Source organism: Lissotriton helveticus, chromosome 8 (genome assembly GCF_964261635.1).
Source record: "Lissotriton helveticus chromosome 8, aLisHel1.1, whole genome shotgun sequence".
NCBI classification, from domain to species: domain Eukaryota; kingdom Metazoa; phylum Chordata; class Amphibia; order Caudata; family Salamandridae; genus Lissotriton; species Lissotriton helveticus.
The window spans coordinates 614,932,591-614,952,577 of NC_136069.1; positions in this window are offsets into that span (position 1 = coordinate 614,932,591).

Here is a 19,987-nt window from a genome sequence, read left to right on the forward strand (position 1 = left end):
AGACAATGGCTGCAAGGATTGTTTTTGTGCAGCAAGGTTTGCCTTCCAGTACAAAAACAATCCTGCCTGTAGCTCAGGCATTCTTGCACCAAGGTTCAAGGTAACCTGTGTTGGCACTAGGGATAGAGCTGTAATGCATCATATCTTACTCAATATGGGGCATTCCTGCTCTCTTCGTGTCATGCAGCTCTACAAGTTGTCTTGTTGTTTTGCACTGCATGACAATTTGACACATTTTCCTCTGGTTTTTTTCTACAGGACTGCTCTGATTCGGCTCTTCTGCATCGACCTTAAGCATGCTATGGAGCTACGACTAGGCAAATTTATTTTGGAAACAAAAATATATATATATGCTTAATTTCATTTGGTAGATTGCGTGAAATGGACTTGGATGGTAACTTGATTGAAAATTGAATGTAAGAGCATATTTTATATGAAAAAATCAGATATGACACCGGCAGGAGACTAGCTCGAGAAGAAAAATGACTCTTGCAATATTTCTTCTCCTGCGACCAGTCTCCCAAGGGCAAAAATCATGCAAAATTCCACAATGAAAAATAGCAACAAAAAATTATGCAATTGACATATTGAGATAGATCAGTATTTGTTTATCTTAAATTGAATTATAAGTTTCTGTTAGCTTTATAATCTGATGGCTAAGCATATTAATGGCAAGTTCTACACTAACATAAGGATGTTTATGACTGGCTTATGTGAGTTGAAAATGCATGCTTTTTGGGGCCTTATAACAAACAGTGCCTGAGAGCGAAATGGGAATTCAATCAATCAATCAATCAATCAATCAGAGTACTTGTAAAGCGTGCTACTTACCCGTGAAGGTCTCAAGGCACTGAGGGGAGTGGGTGCGCTACTGCTCGAAGAGCCAGGTCTTGAGGAGTCTTCTGAAGGCGAGTAGGTCTTGGGTCTGCCGTAGGTGGGAGGTTGGTTTTGGTGGTGTGCGGGTCCTTGGTGAGGGAGAGGATGAGCTGGGTGTCGTCGGCGTAGGAGATGATGTTGAGTTCGTGTTGGCAGGCCACTTGTGCGAGGGTGGCCATGTAGACTTTGAACAGCGTTGGGCTGAGGGATGAGCCCTGGGGGACGCCGCAGATGATGTCGGTGGCCTCGGATCGGAAGGGCGGGAGGCGGCCACTCTGGGTTCTGCCAGAGAGGAAGAACGTGGTCCAGTCAAGGGCCTTCTCTTGGATTCCGGCTTTTAGGAGGCGTGTCTTTAGAGTGCGATGGCAGACCGTGTTGAAGGCGGCTGACAGGTCCAGGAGGATGAGGGCTGATGTTTCGCCGTTTGTCTAGTTGGCACCTGATGTCGTCTGTGGTGGCGATGAGGGCTTACTCGGTGCTGTGGTTTCGTCTGAACCCGGACTGGAACGGGTCCAAGATGTTGTTGTCTTCCAGGTGGCGGGTCAGTTGCATGTTGATGATTTTCTCAATGACCTTTGCCGGGAACGGGAGCAGGGAGATGGGCCAGACGTTCTTGAGGTCCTTGAGGTCTTCCTTGGGCTTCTTGAGGAGGGCTTTGATTTTGGCGTGTTTCCAGCTTTCCGGGAATGTCGCTGTTTCGAAGCAGATGTTGATGACCTTCCGTAGTTGGGATGCGATGGCAGCGTCTGCTTTGTTGAATACGTGGTGTGGGCACGGGTCTGATGGACAGCCTGAGTGGATGGAGTTCATGTCCTTGCGTGTCTCTTCGTCGTTGACGTTGGACCAGGAGGTCAGGCGGTTGGTGCTGGTGGTGTTCACAGGGGAGGTGGGGTCTGGCGTAGTCGGGGCGGTCATGGTGTTGAAGCTGTCATGGATGTCAGCGATCGTGCGGTGGAAGAAGATGGCTAGTGAGTTGCACAGTTCTTGTGAGGGTGGTATGTCGTTGGTGTTGGCGCTGGAGTTGAAGAGTTCCTTTACGATGCTGAAGAGCTCTTTGCTGTTGTGTGTGTTGTTATCCAGGCGGTCTTTGAAGGAGGATCTCTTGGCTAATCTGATGAGGTGGTGATGTCTGCATGTGGCGTCCTTGTGGGCTGCGAGGTTGTCCGTAGTGCATTTGTGGTGCCATAAATTCTCCAGTTTCCGGCATGCGCATTTGGAGGTCTGGAGCTCGTCGGTGAACCAGGTAGCTCTCTTGCTGGCGTGGTTGTTGGAGGGTTCCTTGAGTGGGGCGAGGGTGTTGGCTCAGTCGTCGATCCACTGTCTGAGGTTGCGGGCTGCGGTGTCTGGGTTGGTGGGGCGGTGGGTGGGTTTTGTGCGAGGGTGGTGATCAGCTGGTCTTCGGTGACTTTGCTCCAGCAGCGTCGAGGTAGCTGTTGGGTGCGGTGGTGCATGGTTGGTTTATTGAAGGTGACATGGATGCAGCGGTGGTCGGTCCAGTGGAGTTCGGTGGTGTGGTCGAAGGCGACATGGGTGCCTGTGGAGAAGACGGGGACCAGCGTGGGGCCAGCGGCGTGGGTGGGTGCGGTGACGAGTTGTCTGAGGCCGAGGTTGTCGAGGTTGTCGATCAGTGTGGCAGAGTTGACGTCGTTGTTGTTCTCGAGGTGGAAATTCAGGTCCCCGAGGAGGATGTAGTCCGTAGAGGCAAGTGCGTGGGTGCTGGCGAGGTCGGCAATGGAGTCGCTGAATTGAGCTCGGGGTCCGGGGGTTCTGTAGATTAGAGTTCCTCTGAGGGTGGTGTTGGGGTCGGTGTGGATCCAGAAGTGCAGGTGTTCGGCGGTGTTGAGGGTGTCGTCTGCGTAGGTGGCGACCTTGAGGGTGGACTTGTGAACGATGGCAATTCCTCCTCCAGTTCCGTTGGCGCGATCCCTGCAGGTGATCTTGTAGTCATCCGGGATGGCTATGGCAATGTCAGGCGCAGAGGAATTGTTCCACCAGGTCTCGGTCAGGAAGGCCACGTCGGGGGCGGAGGTGTCGAGGAGATTCCAGAGCTCGACGGTGTGTTTGCGTGCAGAGCGGGTGTTAAGGAGTATGCAGCGGAGATTGTTGGGTCCAGTCCTTGGAGGTTTGGTGGTTCTGTCGCAGGTGAAGCTGCAGGTGTGGCAGGAGAAAGGTCCGAGAGTCAGTGTCGGAGCGGCTTGGAAGCAGATGTGGTTTCGGCCGGCGTTGAGTGCGTGGAGGGTAGGGTGCTGGCGTTGTAGTGGAGTCTGGTGTTGTGGCCTTCGTGGTGTCTAGGGGTTCTGGCGCTGGCCACGGTCCAGGTGCGGACGGGTACAGACGGGCTTGCCTTTGGTGCTCCTTCGGCGCACCAGCGGCGCAGCTGCTGCGCGGCCTCCATAAGAGGGGGATTGGGAGGGAGGAGCAGCTGGGAGGCGGGAGTGGGGTGGCCAATGGGGAGCAGGGGGGCGGGCCGCAGGGACGCAGCGGCGGGAAGGAGCAGGAAATGGCGGCAAAACAGGCGGGCGGCAGGGAGCAGGCCTGAGGCAGCTGGTGGCCATGTGGTGGCATGGGGAGCGACCTGCCAGCGAGCCATTTTCTGTGCCGCTGGAGCACTGTAGTATTAGGAAGGTTCAAGCGCTTGTGCACACTCTTCTATAATACAGATAGTGTCTGTGCGCATAGAGCACAGATACTATAATCAGGGGTATTCTCTCTTAAGAATCGGGCACTATATTATGGATGCAGATACAGAAGCAAATGAGCTATCAGGAGACCCGCTGACTGTGTGCCACAAAGAGGTAGTGTTTTTTTGATTTTTTATGCAAAAACAATGTTTACAAGGAACTCACTTTCGAAGGCAATATAATATACGCAAGCTTGCTCAGATTTAATCAATTCACGAAAATTACGCTTTTTGACCTTCTTTTTATAGATCACAGTATAATATTTAAGAATCCCAACACAACTTCATTCAATTTATGCTTATTTCAGCCGAAGTAAAAAGAATGTATTCTGCAGTTACATTCTTGTATTTACCTTATACAAAAAAGAATTGGACAATGGTATTAGCTGCACATCAACATGTGAATAGTGAACCCCAGTGAAGTGACCATAACCTATCTAAGTGAGTACCGAGTGAAAATAGGTGAAAAAGCAGGGAAACATCATGGTAATATCAAAAGGGCGAGCATGTACACAATGGATAAATCAACAGTAAGGCTCTCTCTTTTGTTTGTGTCGATGACGTTTCGACCCTCTCTTGATACGGGGGTCTCTTCAGGACAGCATATCTGGGGACGGTATTACATCAAGTATGTCCTGGACGTTTTAGGATATTGTCAGGTGGAGGAAAGGACAATGCCGGAATCAACTGATTGGTAGAAGTGTTCAGTCTATTCCTACCACAGAAGTGGTGTAGCAAGGGTGAAGGTTAGAAACCCGGTATGCAACTGTAACGGTGATTCTGTGGCGGATTTAATCATGCCTTCTCGGAACTCTCTGTGCAGCCATGCATACAATTGTTTACCCAGTTCACATGGACATATGGGTCGCTCTTGTTTTCGAAAACAAAGAGGTAGATCACATCAGTGCAAACCCTACAAGAGGATAATTGGGGTCCCATGGGCACCTCGGACATCCCCCTGCAGGCAGCTGCAGTCCCTCATTCAACCTGCCTGCAGGAGGGTCGCTGCCCTCTCTTTAAAGTGTGGCCGTCGCCTGCACAGTGAAAGACAGAGCTCCTGATTCAAACAACTGGTTTGTATTTCACTAATGCGCTTTCCTTGGGCTGCACGAGTTTACTGCTTCTCTGAGGGCAACTCATTACTTATAATATGACACATTGTCCCTGTGTGTAACCAGTGCATCTGTTTAAAGGTGAGCCTTGGCGCAAACAGGGACATGGCAACCAATACGTAATACAGTCCCAGGTCCCTTATTATATTTCTACTCCTGTGTTATCTCTCCCTTCTGCTCCAAGTGCTTAACCACTACTCCTACCCAGTCAAGTCACCACTTCAAATAAAAGCATGAAAATCATTTTTCCATTAGCTTTAGAACTGCCTTTTAGGACCGGGGACATATCAATTTGCTATTGTGTTCCTACATTTTTTTCAAACTCTTAAGCGCAGAATATTGGCTTCATAAAAAAAAACTTGATTTTGTGAAACAGCTGTGCACCCCATCAATTTGTCCTCACTACCCTGGTTTGCAGGAGGGTGATTTTTTCAGAATTTAATTTCTCACAGTACTTATTAGCTTTGTGTAGAGTCTGTAAAATCACTTCTGGCCTTTCCATTCTCTCATTGCTTGGCATATGAGACTTAGCGGTCTGACTCTTATCACAAATTATTGGTTTGCATTATATATCTGTAGCCACAAGAAATGTCAATTGTGATACAGCTCATTGACCTTTCCCAAGCTCTGCATGCCTGATATTCATAATTTGAGTTTGCCCACTGTTCGCCATTCTTTTCCTTTTCAATCTGCAGTAGCTTCAGCACAGCTCATTTCAATTTAGCATTGTGATGGCAGCCATTTAAATGGATTTTTCATCTTCGATTTATTCTAATACCTTTTCCTCCAACATCCCAAACTTTCCCTACTGACCGTCTCTCCTCTGAAAATTGAATCTGTTATTGTATGTATATGTTTTATTATTATTATACAACTCTTAGGCTTTAAATGGCAAAATATATCTTCTATTAACTTTCGAAAGTGAATTACAATATTCAGATATTAATTTCTTTTTGGTTTTATACAGTAAATCTAAAGCCCTTCTGAATTAAAATGTGAATTACTGCATTAAAAACACTGAACTGTTATCTTTCAACTTCTCATTATTTAGATGTCCCTGGTTTCCAGCACAGCTTCCAGATAAAATGGTGTTGTGTGTTTAATTTTACAAATGTGTTACTCTTTTTAGTCTGGCAATAAAGTAACTCAAAGTAAGAGGTATATTGGGAAAATGCACGCCAGTGGACACATTGATGGTGTTAGACTGCTGTTAATTAGCGAGTGAGCTACTTACACCTTTAACAAAAAGGAGGCATTTTTGACAAACCTGTCTCCACTTCAATCATTTTGGTAAAAAAAAAGGTTCCACCGCTTTTATTGGGCTTCATTGGGACTGGATGGAGCAATAAATAATGTTTCTATTATGTTTCGTGATTTTAGTACAGTGCAGTGTTTATCAATTCCTTGACGTCTTGGTATTTTCTGTTTTCATGTGCAGACTCATGTCTGCAATAGTAGTTTTACATGACAGAGGGCCACAGTGAGAGGTAAGAATGGAGGCCATTCAATTTTCCAATTGCCAGAGAATATTTTGTTTATGCGGATTGTATAGTGAAGATATAACGATTGTTTCCTTTGCTGATGTTTGGCAAGGGGTCACACTTTACAAACAAGTTACACCCCAACCTCGCCCATCTGTATGCCTGGGTTTATCCCAGCATTGTACTCTAAAGAGGATAAAAGGAATTACCCCCTCCCCACCTCACCGGTATCAGCAATAGGACCGTTGCCATCTGGAGGCGGTAGGTCTTGTGCCCTTCCAAATAAGCTCAGAGTCATCATAGTGCAGTGTTGGTGACCCTTCTGTTTCTCATCTGAGGTGTATTGTTTCCCATCTAGAATGCACTGGATCAGGTTGCCCCGCATTCGTCTGGCCCTTTGTTGCCTCGTTTTGATTAATTCTCAAATGAAATGTTTTCAAGCATTGTCACTCTGTATTAGAGTACCTTTGTCCCCTGTAACATGTCTCCAAACCTCTTCTTTTTCTATTCCCTTGAAAGTCATGTTCTCTGAAGGTTCCTTTCCCACAAGTCTCCCATTACCCTATCTCCATGTCCTTCATGTCCCCTGAGAGTCTTGTCCATAAGGCTGTCTGTCCCATGGCTCTCTGAGATAGATGGGTGGAAGGGAACAGACACAAATACACAGAGCACAGAGAGAAACTGCACACAGACACCTGCCCAAGAAAAAATCCGGAGAGTGAGGCATAGCTCTACTCTTTCTGAATCCTATGCCATGTTTACCCATGACAACATCACATACATTTTAATCAATGTATTGCTTTTTAATTCTCTTCATTAATATTTCCTTTAAAAAAAAAAAAATTAAAACAAGCTTCCTTTTGAGGCAGAATCAGAATACCTCAAACATTTAAATCTGATGTGTGCATAAGCTTCGAAGTAAATCTGAAGGAGGGAAGGCATTAATGAAAATATGCATTCATAGAGTGAGCAGAGACTTGGTTTGCAAATAGAGTCAGGTGGGAATGAGTTCCTAGCCTCCAAACATACCATATACCAAGCATTGTTGTTTTGGATGTATTATCCTATGATTAAAGCATTGTTCTTTTTTCTGGGACCGATGGACCAATCAGCTGTTGCACTAAACAAAGAACCAAACCATGAGAAGAGTTAAATGGCCTAGTTGCTCATTCACATATTTTTTCTCATGACAATGTTTTACAAATTTTAAGTTAGAAATAATGCGCGCCAAAGTCAGTCATAAGACTCAACTTTCGCAGAAGAAAATGTGTTATGAACTGGCCCTTGATTAGCTGCTTCAAGGCTGCAAATGGCTTTTCAACAAGAGATATGGACGGTAGGTATATACTATTTTTCTGGAGGGATAGAACAAATGCAAGAATAAAAAGGATGCAATAATGAATAAGAAGATTCATCAAATAATAATATTGTACCTATAATATATGACTTTTTATTTCTCCCTGATTTATAATTCATGCTGAATTGCAAATGTTATGCTGAGTTCGCATAAACATTAATAGATATCTAAATCAAACCACAATATTTCACTTAAATTGTGGCAAATCAGATTTTCCAATGGTGGTTTACAGGCTACAAATCCAACTGATAAATGTACAATAGTGCAATGCATATGCAAATCGAATGTTGCAGTGCATGTTAATCAATGTCAAAGTCAAAGTCACTTTATTCGATCTAGTTAAAATCTAGATCATAAAAGTACATTACACTAATATTACAATGTTGCAGTCTTTCAATAATAATTAAATACATATTCTAATATAAATAATTCCATTAGAATATGTGATCTATATAACCAATTACAAAAAACATTCGGCCCCTTGTTATTGTGGAAGACAATAAGAAAAAATAAAAAAAATACTATCAGTGATGGTCAATTCATCTAGTCATTATTGACAAACATAAAAAGTTGCAAGCCAATGGCATACAAGAGGATCAGACTGCATCAGGAGGAAATATAAGGCTGAGCGACATTGTGTAAATGTATGTTTCCGCACAAGAGGGAGGATATATCTTTTATGATGTACCGCATAAAATTTACAGAAAAAGATAAGGTGCAAATTAGATTGTGGTGAAATTCTATTGCAAGGGCAAACCTGCAGTGTGTTAGGGGAATACATTCCCATAGGCTGGCCTAACATGCTTGGGATAAGATTTAGTCGAAATCTTGCTAATATAAAGTGATGTCATAAATTAGTGACACACACTAGGTATGAGTGTACATCAAAAGGGATAAAAGGTATCTTTGAATATGATATCGCCATACATTTGTCATGGTTGCTTTCATGTCTGTCGTTCCACCTTTTAGTGAAAAAGTTTTTTGATTTGTGCTTTTGGGGTCAATAGGCAATTAGCCAGATATGTAACCACTAATTGCAATCCCACGCCAGACAATATATCTTTAACATATGAAATCCAGGGAACCTTCTGTACCTGGTCAAGGATTAAACAATCCCTATTGATGCTTTAGGTCAAAGCCACAGTTTCCCTTCTCCATAGTGAGTGCCATAATACAGGCACTGTAGCTGATATATAGGGGGCATTCAACTCTTTGTGAGTATTAAAATTAGAGCAACTGCTAGGAAGGACTAAAACCTTTTTGAGGAAGGAGTCTTTGCCATGCCCCATACCCCTGCCCCATATGTGGCCAAAGATATCGTTTTTGCTGGGTAGATCTTTTGAATGATCTCAAATGGCTTGGATCCTAATATTTTTATAAAAGAGAATATAGCAAAAATACTTTTTCAAGCAAAAGACACTAGTTGGCTACCATTTGGTCCATGTGGCCATGCTATTAAATTGGACACCTACATAGGAAACATTTTGAGTAATTTCAACTTTACGTCTGCTATATAAATATTTATCATGTGATCAAGATAAAGGTTTTAGATTCATTAACCCAGAGATCTAGAGATGCCATAAACAGGACAAACTCATCAATAAGCTTTTGTAATGCCACCCCGGTCCTTGCTATTAGAACCGCGTCATCTGCGTACAACAGTATACGAATATGCATTTTGTTTACAATGGGGACAGGTGTTGTAGAATTTGCCAGAACTAATTCAACACCATTAGTGTAGATGGAGAAAAAAAGGGGCCAGGACACACCCCTGTCTGACTCCCCTGTGGATGGGGAACCATCTTGTACATTCCCCTGACTTCCATATCGCACACACGCCGATGCTTGATAATACAGTTGATGAATAAAACATAATTGCCTCATCTACGCCCATCTTTTTCATAACCCTCCAAAGTTATTGATGGGAGACACAATCAAAAACTGCAGATAGGCCCAACTCCAGTTTCAAAAAGGGAGCATTAATTATAGCCCAAAACGCACTTGTATTTTTAGAGGATACTGTGTGTTGAAGATTTTCCCAAACCTCCTCCTTTAAGACTCTCAAACTGTCCTTCTTAGGTTCCTTATATTGGTGGCGCAAGTGCCTGACCACAACCTTAGCTCTTGGTTTGCTTCTCTGTGCCACTTGTAAATTGCTGAGTGCATTAGTGCAAGCAACATTGAACCAACGTAGTTCCGCAGGTTTTGGAACCGAGATTGTGCGTGGCATAGGACATATTAGATTGCTTCTCACTTCATTCAAAATTGTCTCAAAAGCCTGTGATATACTAAAGCAATCGATACAAGGGTCAAGGCAAATCATTATATCCCTCCGAGTGGTTCCTACAACTATAGGTATCAATTTGACTTTATCTCTGGCTATTTAAGGCGTATACCATCCTTTCTTGCTATATAGGGAGCAGGGACTCTCCTAAGTGGAAGAATGTAAAGGGATAATGAAGGGCTGTCAAGGCAGTATCAATCGCCTTCTTGAGCGTGTCAGTCACTCGTGACATCTCTCTTTCAAAATTGTTATTATAAAGGTTTATTATCAGCAAATCAGTACCTCCAGGACCTACCCCCACTAAGAGATGGTAATAAGGGGATTTATCATAAAAGTCAGGAACTTTTAAGCTTAAAGTATTTCTGATCAGAGTAAGTAGACACTCTCTTGTTCTGCTTGCTATTGAGGGGACAGCTGGATTGTAGAAGGAACGAAATCCATCTATATAGGTTGCCATTGTCCCAGGATTCCTGTCGACATATTAAATTAAAGGAATGTATGAGACTAATCCATTCAGGGTCAGCCAACTTCGACCTAAGCCCTGCTATATTCCAGGTCATTAGTTTTATCATGTCAGCACCGTTATCCTGTACGTCACTAACTATTTGTGGGTTGGCTACAGGATAGATGGGAGGTTGTTGGGCCAAACGATCCCCTCCCTTGTCAGTCACGTTTCAAGACCTTCCAAGACAGCACATTGGTTATTTATGGGTATGGCCATGCTATATTAATATTTATCTTGGATATATGGTAGGGGGAAATGATGGTACTACTGTAACCAGGGTCGTTTGTGTTTAGTCCTCAAGGTTTATAAAAAAGAAACTAATGGCAAAGCATGAATCTGAGTGGCAGTCGAAGGGTGATTGGGGAGTATGTCCAGCAAGTGCCTCACAAGGTGGTGGTCAGTAAAATATACTACTATACAATGCCCTCTAAACTATTTAGCAGAATTACCCAACTACGGCACTCTCCTGGCCATGATGGTATAACTCAAACGGTCAAGTCTGCTTTTAACATACTTTGACATCCAGTGCAAAACTTCAAACATCAATTCCTGTGTTTACTCTGAGGGGGTATGTTTCAATTCAGGGATGTTTGCCAAGATAATTACACAAGGGCAAGCTGCTGGGGGGAGATTTTGATTTAAATATGTCTTATGATGATTTGCGCCTTCCCAAGTTTCCCCATATCGTAACTGCCCCACTCTATTCATAGATCCCATTCCAATTACAAAGGGGGGGCTTCTGACCCCGTGAGGCCAAAAAGGATTGGGGGTCCAGTCCGCTAGTAAGAGAAGGTGTAGAATCGCGAGGGGGATGAGGGCAACAAATAGGTAATAGGGTAGGATGAGATCTTACAGAATTTGCTGATATTATGTGGGGATAAAATCAATAGAATCATCTACCCCTGTCTCTGGTGATGAGATGCTGGACTTTGACACATGTACAAGAAAGATTATCCTTTAGTTCTTAATTCTCTTACAATGCCTCTACTCATTCATACCACTAGTCCAACTTTCACTCGGACACATACATGCGACTGTAAGTAAGGCCCAAACAGTAAATAAACAATATGTCAAGAGTAAAAATTAGTATAAAATGTGTTAAAAACAGTTTTTGACACTTCCTATATTTGCTATTCAATTTAAATTCAAGGCAAGAAGCAGTAAACCAATACTACTGACTAGCTGTCATATTACATGCACTTCGATACAATACGAAGTTCCAAGCATTTTTATATTTCTTTATATTAAAAAAACATTAAAAACATACACATGACACTAATATTACAACTAAACAAAAGAGAGATTACAAAAAAGACAGTACACTTTGTCATTCAAATTAGCACATACGTAAAGAGAACTAACTGGGAACCAGTACATCAACTCCCGTTAAGTATCAGTTTATCCAGTCAGCAAAACGAATTGTGCAAAAAATGCATCAACACGTTTCGATTGAATTAATTCACTTTATACCATCTTTCTCAAGACCATCATTTAACTCCCCAGTTATAAAGTCTCTGTAGTCTGATTAAAAAAGAAAAAAACACAAGAGCGCCATGTGAGCAGGCACAGGGGAGTCCTCACCTTTTAAGAGCACATGCCCTGAACTGAAGACCACACCAGGTGTATCGACCACGCTGATAATCGCGTCCTTCGATCGAACAGTGGCTGCAAGCTTTCCCACTCTTTGGTTCCTGTAGTTCAGGCAATTTCTATAGGCTGGCTGGGGCAGAGCAAGCAAACAACCTGCAGATTAGGCCTGGTTTATGATACCCCTTAGAGTGCATAGGCGAACCGTTGAACAAGTTTCCACAGTAATCTTGCATAATCAACTTCATGTGCACACAAGTAACTTTACTCTCTTATCGGCCAGCACAATCACCCTGAACGGCTGCACGTGCTTGAAGAGCTCAGACTGGTTGATGGGATGAAAGGCTTTCAGACACCTCTCTCTGCCCCAGCCCGGTCTCAAAGCCGTGGTTGCAGTTAGGTCCCCTTCGCTGCACAAACTGTCCGCACTACTAGCGTAAATTCGTATTTGGATTTTAAAAAACATGTCTTTATGCCGGTCAAATAATTTATATGAATGTGATGTGCAATAAAATGTGTTTCCAGCGATAGTGTGCTTTCAAGGGCGAACATTCAATATAAAGTTAACGAACACCCACAAGTTGTCAATGCCAATGCTTACTCGTGCAATTCGAAAAATGAGAATTTTCCAAAACTTTGTTAATCTACTTCGCACATAGGCATAAAACTACAGGTGTATATTTGCATGTTTTTTTCTCAGAATTTGATCCTAAGCCTGTTGTGTTCTCAATCCACCATTCTAACACAAACGGGGGAGGCTGCTCGGTCCCATGTAGACATGGGCCTGTGGGAAAGGTTTCTCGCAGCCAGTCAAGATGACCACAGCCCAGGTGACCTCACAGGTGTGGCGCCCGACAGGTGCATGGCACCACGCCAGCACTTTGCATTTTCATACCAAAGGGACTTAGTCACTCGGCAAACAAGAAAAAACTAGTGTGAAGCGCTCTGACACCTTCGGGTAAAGTCCACGCTATATAAAACGCGTAAAATAAATAAATAAACGATGTGCAATAGAAATAGATGAAAGACAAGCTCCAGCAAGAGATGTAGTAATTGGAGTCAGATGCTATTCAGGGGTAAAAATAGCCTATTTTCAAGTAAAAATGGCGTGATATTGTTTTGACTTGTAATGCGCACGAAGTTTTAATACGCTTTTCACTTCTTTCAATTTACACTTTCTTCCATAGATTAATTGTTATAAATAATGTGATCGATACCAATAACTATGAGTGAACGAGAAAGTACACTAAATAACTTTCCTAATACGTATTTTCTTTTTAAATCGACATTCAATGTACTTCCCCTCATTCCTCATATGTTTTAAAAGGGGCAATCCTTTGGCTAGGGTTAAACTGAAGCTCATTGGCAGTCTGCTCTTCGCTCTTATCGTTCGGAAGCCTATAAGGAATGTCGCCAAGCACGAATCACGTGGTGTCCAGTTAACCAATAGGGTGTAGGGTCTCGAGGACGGAGTGAAGCAGTTTTTCAGTAAACGGCGCTAGGTGGGTCCGGCAGCAATCAGTGACGTCAGGAGGGTATGAGAGAGCGGAGTTTCGGTGTCTGCGAACCTTGGAGCACGGCCAGCAATGACCCGTGAGTACAAAGAATGGGGGTCTTGCTGAGACTGGAGTTTGGGGTCTGGTTTACGTGCACGGCTAATTTTCTTAGCGATTGTACAACAAGTGCGGGCGGGGGGTGCGCGTGCGTGCGTGTGTGTGTGTGCGCGAGAGAGAGTGCCAAGCGTAAGCAGGGGCTGTATGTGTAAGCGTGTCCACAGAACACAATCGCTGCGCATGCCCCGGTCTGTCTCCCTTGAGAGGCATCTCAACAACAATAGGTCTCGAGAGCGAGACCTAAAAATGGGCTACCCCTTTGAAAAATGCCAAAACTGTGGTAAAAATGTTTTTTTTTATACAGCTGTGTATATTCCTGAAAGCTTGGAAGACAATGACTCTAGCACATCGAACAGTTTGTTGATGAAATTTTTATGAAAAATAGACACTTTTATCCAGAGCATTTTGTTCCTATTTTTTTCAAAAATCTCACAATTGTGCTATATCCACAAACCCTGGGTTGATTTAGAGTCCCCAGGATGTTGGGAATAAAAAAGAACACACATTTGGGCGTGGTTAACTTATGTGGACAAAACCTTATGGAGGTTTAAAAGCAAACTACCCTAAACAGTCAAAAAAAGGCTTAACACTGGAGGAGAAAAGGGCTAGCAGCGAAAGGGTTACATTGCTGTTGTAAAGTGAGCAGAACGTGCAATAACGTAGTTTTTGCATCATGCGTGTAGAAAGGTGAGGCATATGAGATACATATACTACCTTCTCAAGAATGCAATTAAAGCAAAAATATTTTTGAAATTTTTGTATTTTTCTAACCATACCAATGAGCGGTGTTCACATAGCATGCATTGTGAATCTCACAGTTAGTAAAACTGATGGAATCTTCTAAGGTGAATCACTAGCCTAACCTATAACATGCAGTTAATGCAATGCAGACATTTTACCCAAAATATATTTTCATGTACAGGAATCATCAAAAGGATGGTTAATTTGTAAAAAAAGAAGTGCAGGTGCTGAAAATTTTGCCAAGGAGGCCACCGCTCAAGTCTTCCTCTGTGGAGCCCCACTTTCAAGACTCTCACTGCCTCAGTCTCTATCCTCTAACCTTGATCTGTTGTCTGTCCCCTAAGTCTTTGCTCTAAGAGTCTATCCTCTCACCTCTCTAATTGTTTTCTACCACCTTTGTCACACCCTGTATTTCTTATTTGCCCTCTATTCCTTTTAGCCCTGCCCTTTTGTCTCTTCAATTTTATCCATGCTCTGCTACCCTCGATCTTGGTTCTTTACTATCACTCTCCAGCAGTGATTAGCTGTGTCTCCATTTTATCATTTGTCTGCTTTTTTTCCTCTGTCCTGTCCTCCACATCTTTTCATTCTATTTTCTCGCTTCCTAATGTTCTCTTCTTCACATCATGGCTGCTTTCTCTTTGTATCTGAGTTGCTCTCCTCCTTTTCTTCTACTTTGCTCTGTTTTATCTCATCACTTGGAACAACGGAACAGCGCTATCATGTCTCTACAACCAGAGACATGAAGAGAGGTTAATTCTTAATTCTCCCAATTCCTAACCCTAGATCGTCTAACTCTTCACAGCCCTGAACAGTCATAACTCACCACGTTGTGACGAAACACGTGTCAGCTGGCTTTGTTTCTCTTTCTGTACTGATCTGGTTTGACTTATACATCAATCTGCTTCAAACTCGAGATGTCATCCTTCATTATTTCTCAGGAACATTGTTTTAAAAAATTTAGGTTTTGACACTAAAACCTACTATACTCATACGTGTGCACAGGACTTTTGTTCATAATGTTTTTTCATTGTATACTCAAGATGGACCAATTCATACGGTGCAATATGTAGGGTGAAAAATAGCTGTCAAGGTAACCTATGTAATTCAGAAATGGGCACAAGATATGGAGTTTAGGAGCAGTGGGTATTTGTACATCTCTGAATTTGTGGGTACCTGTACAAGCATATGATATAAAGGGTATTTTTAAATATATCTTCTTTCTTACACACTTGCTTACATTTGGAAGGCACAAATGCAATGAAATTCAATTTATAATAATACATATCCCACTATTCTATGCTGCCACATCCCTTCTGCTAAAATTGGTACCTCACTTGTGCGGGCAGGCTTAGTGCCCGCCGACAGGAAACAGCCCAAAACACACCATGGATACATCACATTTTTCCACTAAAAAATGACATGTTTTTGCAAACAGGGTAGCTGTGACTTTTTTGGGTCCTAGCTCAGCCAGCACCTAGGCAAACCTAGCACACCTGTACATTTTTGAAATCTAGACACCTTGGGAAATCCAAGATGGGGTGACTTGCATGGCTCTCATGAGATTGTTTTCCCCAGAATCCCTTACAAGCCTCAAACATTGACTAAAAACACATTTTCCTCACATTTCTGTGATGGACAGTTCTGAAATCTGTGGAGAGCCACAAACTTCCATCCCCCATTCCCCAAAGTCTTCTGATAAAAATAATCCCTCACTTGTGTGGGTAGGCCTAGTGCTCGCAACAGGAAACGGCCCAAAATGCAACACGATACATACAATTTTTCCACTCAAAGCGGACCAATTTTTTAACCCCTTGGATGCGTCGGATGGCCGAGGCCGTCTGACGTCACGGTAGGTGTTTCGGGAGGACGACCAGGGGCCGTCCGAACCACGCCCACCTTTTATTTCGACTGCACTGCAAGGGTTATAAGTGTGTAGCTGTGGGTTTTGGGCCCTAGATCAGCCGGCACCTAAGGCAACCTACCAAAGTTGTACATTTTTGAAAGCTAGACACCTAGGGAAATCCGGGATGGGGTGACTTGCGTGGCTTTCACCAGTTTTTTTTACCCAGAATCCATTGAAAACCTCACATTTTGACAAAGTAAATATATTTTCCTCAGATTTCTGTGATGGAAAGTTCTGGAATCAGTGTGGAGTCACAGCCTTCCTTCCACCCACCATTCCCCAAAGTCTTCTGATAAAAATAATACCTCATTTGTCTGGGTAGTGACAGGAAATGGCCCAAAGTACAACATATGGATACATCACACTGTGTGAGTCTGAAAGCATTATGGGGAGCAGCTGGGTTGCAGGCACTGCAGAGTAAGCCTAACTGGCCTAATTGTAGCACCAATCTAACCTGCACCATGATGACCTGGAATGACTAGCCATCACGCCTTATAGAGGACATAAGTGGAGGAGATTGTTGTTGGCCCTGGGTCATTGTTGATTCTCTCTTGCATGTGTGTGCCTGTGATAGAGAGGTGGGTGATGCCCCTGAAAGCTTGAACCACATGCCCAGTCAAAACAATCTCCTCATTCATGAGAGGTGATCATGTGTCCTAATAACTGCAGCTGCTGATAATGAAACACAGAGAAACAGGTTTGAATTCCTTGGCTCAGCACCCTGCAAAACTATCAAATGTCCCTGTGCCTGAAAGAAAAAGTGAAAGGTAATCTGTATTTGTTGTGAAGTGCTTGCCTACCCTCTGTCTGGGTTTGCACCATGTAAAACTGCCAAAAATAAAATGTGGAGTCTGGCTGTCACTCCTGCTCTAATTTCATCCGGTGTGAATTAAGGAAACACCATGAACATTTGATGTCAGAATTAAGTACCCAAATAATCATTTTTGCTGAATTGCACAGAGTAAAACTGTAGGACCTTGGGTCAAAGCCGGCTTCCCTGCTTGACCAAATTGTACGATCATAGGCAAAGACTCTGGGCTTCACTTACAACTTTTTGGTGCGGGGAAGCGCCACAAGGCTTCATGCTGGGCTGCCTTTGTCAAAAGGAAAAGGCAGGAATGTGCCATATTAATTAAATACAGCCCATTCCTGTCCTTTCTGCCTGCGCCTGTGCACAAATTGGTGCCTAGCTCCAATGCAGGCACCCATGCACCATGGTTCAAGGGTGTCTGCATTGTTGGCATGATTCTTTTGTGGCAGGAAGAGACAACTACCTGACAAAAACAATCAACGGAGGCATTTCTCCTTGTTACGCCTCTCATGAGAAGGTGCACAGTTTTGACTCATTTGCAGGTTCAAAAATGTGTCCAAATCCATTAGTTTTGTATGGGAAAACCCACTGCAACGCCCCTGGAAATTCTTACCTTATTCCATAACTATGAAGCCATACAAATCCACTCAGGGTGGCTTTGTGTCGCCTCAGAGATATGATCAGAGGCCTGCGCCACCGGAGTGTCATAAAAAGTGCCTCTCGGTAGAGCAGGCCTCTTGTAAATGAGTCCCTCTATTTCAACAAGCTACCTTTTAGTTCTTTTTCACATATGAGAGCACCTTCAAATATGTTCAGTCGACATTTAGGTACATATTACAAATGAGTGTCATCAGTGCAAGGGCAGGAATGTTTCTCACTTCATGTTTAAAATCTCTAACTTTTAATAAATACTTTTCAAATAATCTGATGTACTAAGGTGAAACCACAAAGAAATTAAAAAGGGCAACAGAAATACACTTTTCTTGTGGCTTGGCTTGTGCACGGGCACTTGGAGCCAGAGCTGAGACTAAGCTCAGCTCTAGCACAGCTCTCCTTGTTAATTTGTTGGCTCACCCATCTCCAGCTTGTGAACACTTGAGTACATGTGCATCCTCCAGGCCCAGACATTTGATAACCTCCACAGTTAATAAAAGCACCAGCACAGTATCAGCAGTGTGAAGAGAAAGGTCAAATGTGTGACAATCAGAGACTAACCATGACCTACCTCAGCACTGGCCTAACTATCCTACCCATAAATCCTGAGGTCAGTAGTTGGTTTTTTAGAAGTGTCAGCACTTTGTTGTTTATCAAGGGGCACTGTTCCTGACTAACCGGCAGGGCTGCGAGCACAGCGGTGGACTCCGAGGACCAGGAGTCCCCGCGAGCCCTTACTCCAGCTGGGCTGCTCTCCCTGCCGGCCACGCCCTCACCTTCCAACTGCTCAAAACGCCGCCCCACTTGGATTTTGGCGGATTCTGTTGCTGACCCTGTCGAAGCACCACTCGTTCGAGGGAGGAAGCCAGTGATTTTGCTGTGGCCGCCACTTCTCGCCGGACCCGCTGCGCGGGTCCCGCTTCGCGGCGCACAGCACTTTGTTGTTTATCAAGGGGCACTGTTCCTGACTAACCGGCAGGGCTGCGAGCACAGCGGTGGACTCCGAGGACCAGGAGTCCCCGCGAGCCCTTACTCCAGCTGGGCTGCTCTCCCTGCCGGCCACGCCCTCCTGGTAGCTAGTTGGACAGCTACATTAAGGAACCATCACTCCCGCGGCACGGGAGCGAGCGGGAGGGCGCCGGGAGAAGCCCGGGACAAGGGCGGGACCGTTTGAGGCCGTTCGAGGCCTAAGAGGACTGGCCTGGCCCACCCCCCCTTGGTTCGCGTCATTGTGCCTCCACATCGATCCCAGTGAGTACACTACTGGAACCGTAACTACCATACATCATGTGCTCTCGGGGTAGTCGCAGCAAGACTGCACTGGGATTGAGCAAGCCAAATGGGACTTTGGATGATTTTCTTGTGAAAACAAATTTGGCAATTGACGCCGAAATTATTAAAATGCAGAAGAGGGTTTCAATTGAGCTAGATGCTGCGCGCAGGCTTTCTCAAACTTTTGCAAACTCCAAAAAATCTTCTTTGGGAAAAATTGCGTCAGCTGCATCCCCACAACACACCTCATGCCCTCTTCCTTTGATAATTCACGCCGATATTCATCCTTCCCCTTCTTCACCACTCCCATCAGAGCCCACCTCTATCTTTACCTCCATGCTCTCTAAACCTTCTGAGGGACATGTGCCCCCTGGACCTGGAATCACTATCACTCGGCCGGACATCCCTACCCCTGCCCCCCCCTTCTCTGTAGTAAAAAGGAAAAATCTAGATGGCTTAGCCCTGAAAAAGAAAAATTATGCAAGATCTGCTTACGCCCGTAAAAAAGCAAAAATTGCAAGGCAGCAGTTTTTCAATCACAGAAGAACACTGCCCAATACAGGGGAGCTCACACAAACATCAAATCTAGTCATCCAGCTAACAGGGGGAAATAGTGAACACAACCATTCTAACATCACTCTCGCCCCTGTTTTAGAGCACCTCCCAGTTTGTGGAGAGAACTTAATAGGGGGAGGGCAAAACGAGCTAGGGAGGGATATGGACAAGGCGGGTGACGATGAAGACTTTCTCAACACAGTCTGGGTTACTTTAAAACAACTATTGTCACCTTTTGAATTAAGATTGTCACGTATTGAGAACCATCTCCTTGAGATGGATAAGACCTTAGTATCCCTGGCCACTCTTAGCCTAAAACAGCTGAAGGCCACATATCCCCGTATCGCTGAGGGTGTCCCCCAGGAAAGCAATGATGGCATCCAACCGGCTCTAGACCCTAACGCTGGCATCCAACCGGCTCCAGACTCTAACGCTGCCCCCCATGTTCATCCAACTTTGCTCCCACCACTACCAAAACCTACTCCAATTCCCAAACCTCGGACAATTCCAAACGTTTCTGTTGCCCCCACATCAAACTCATTAAAATCAGACT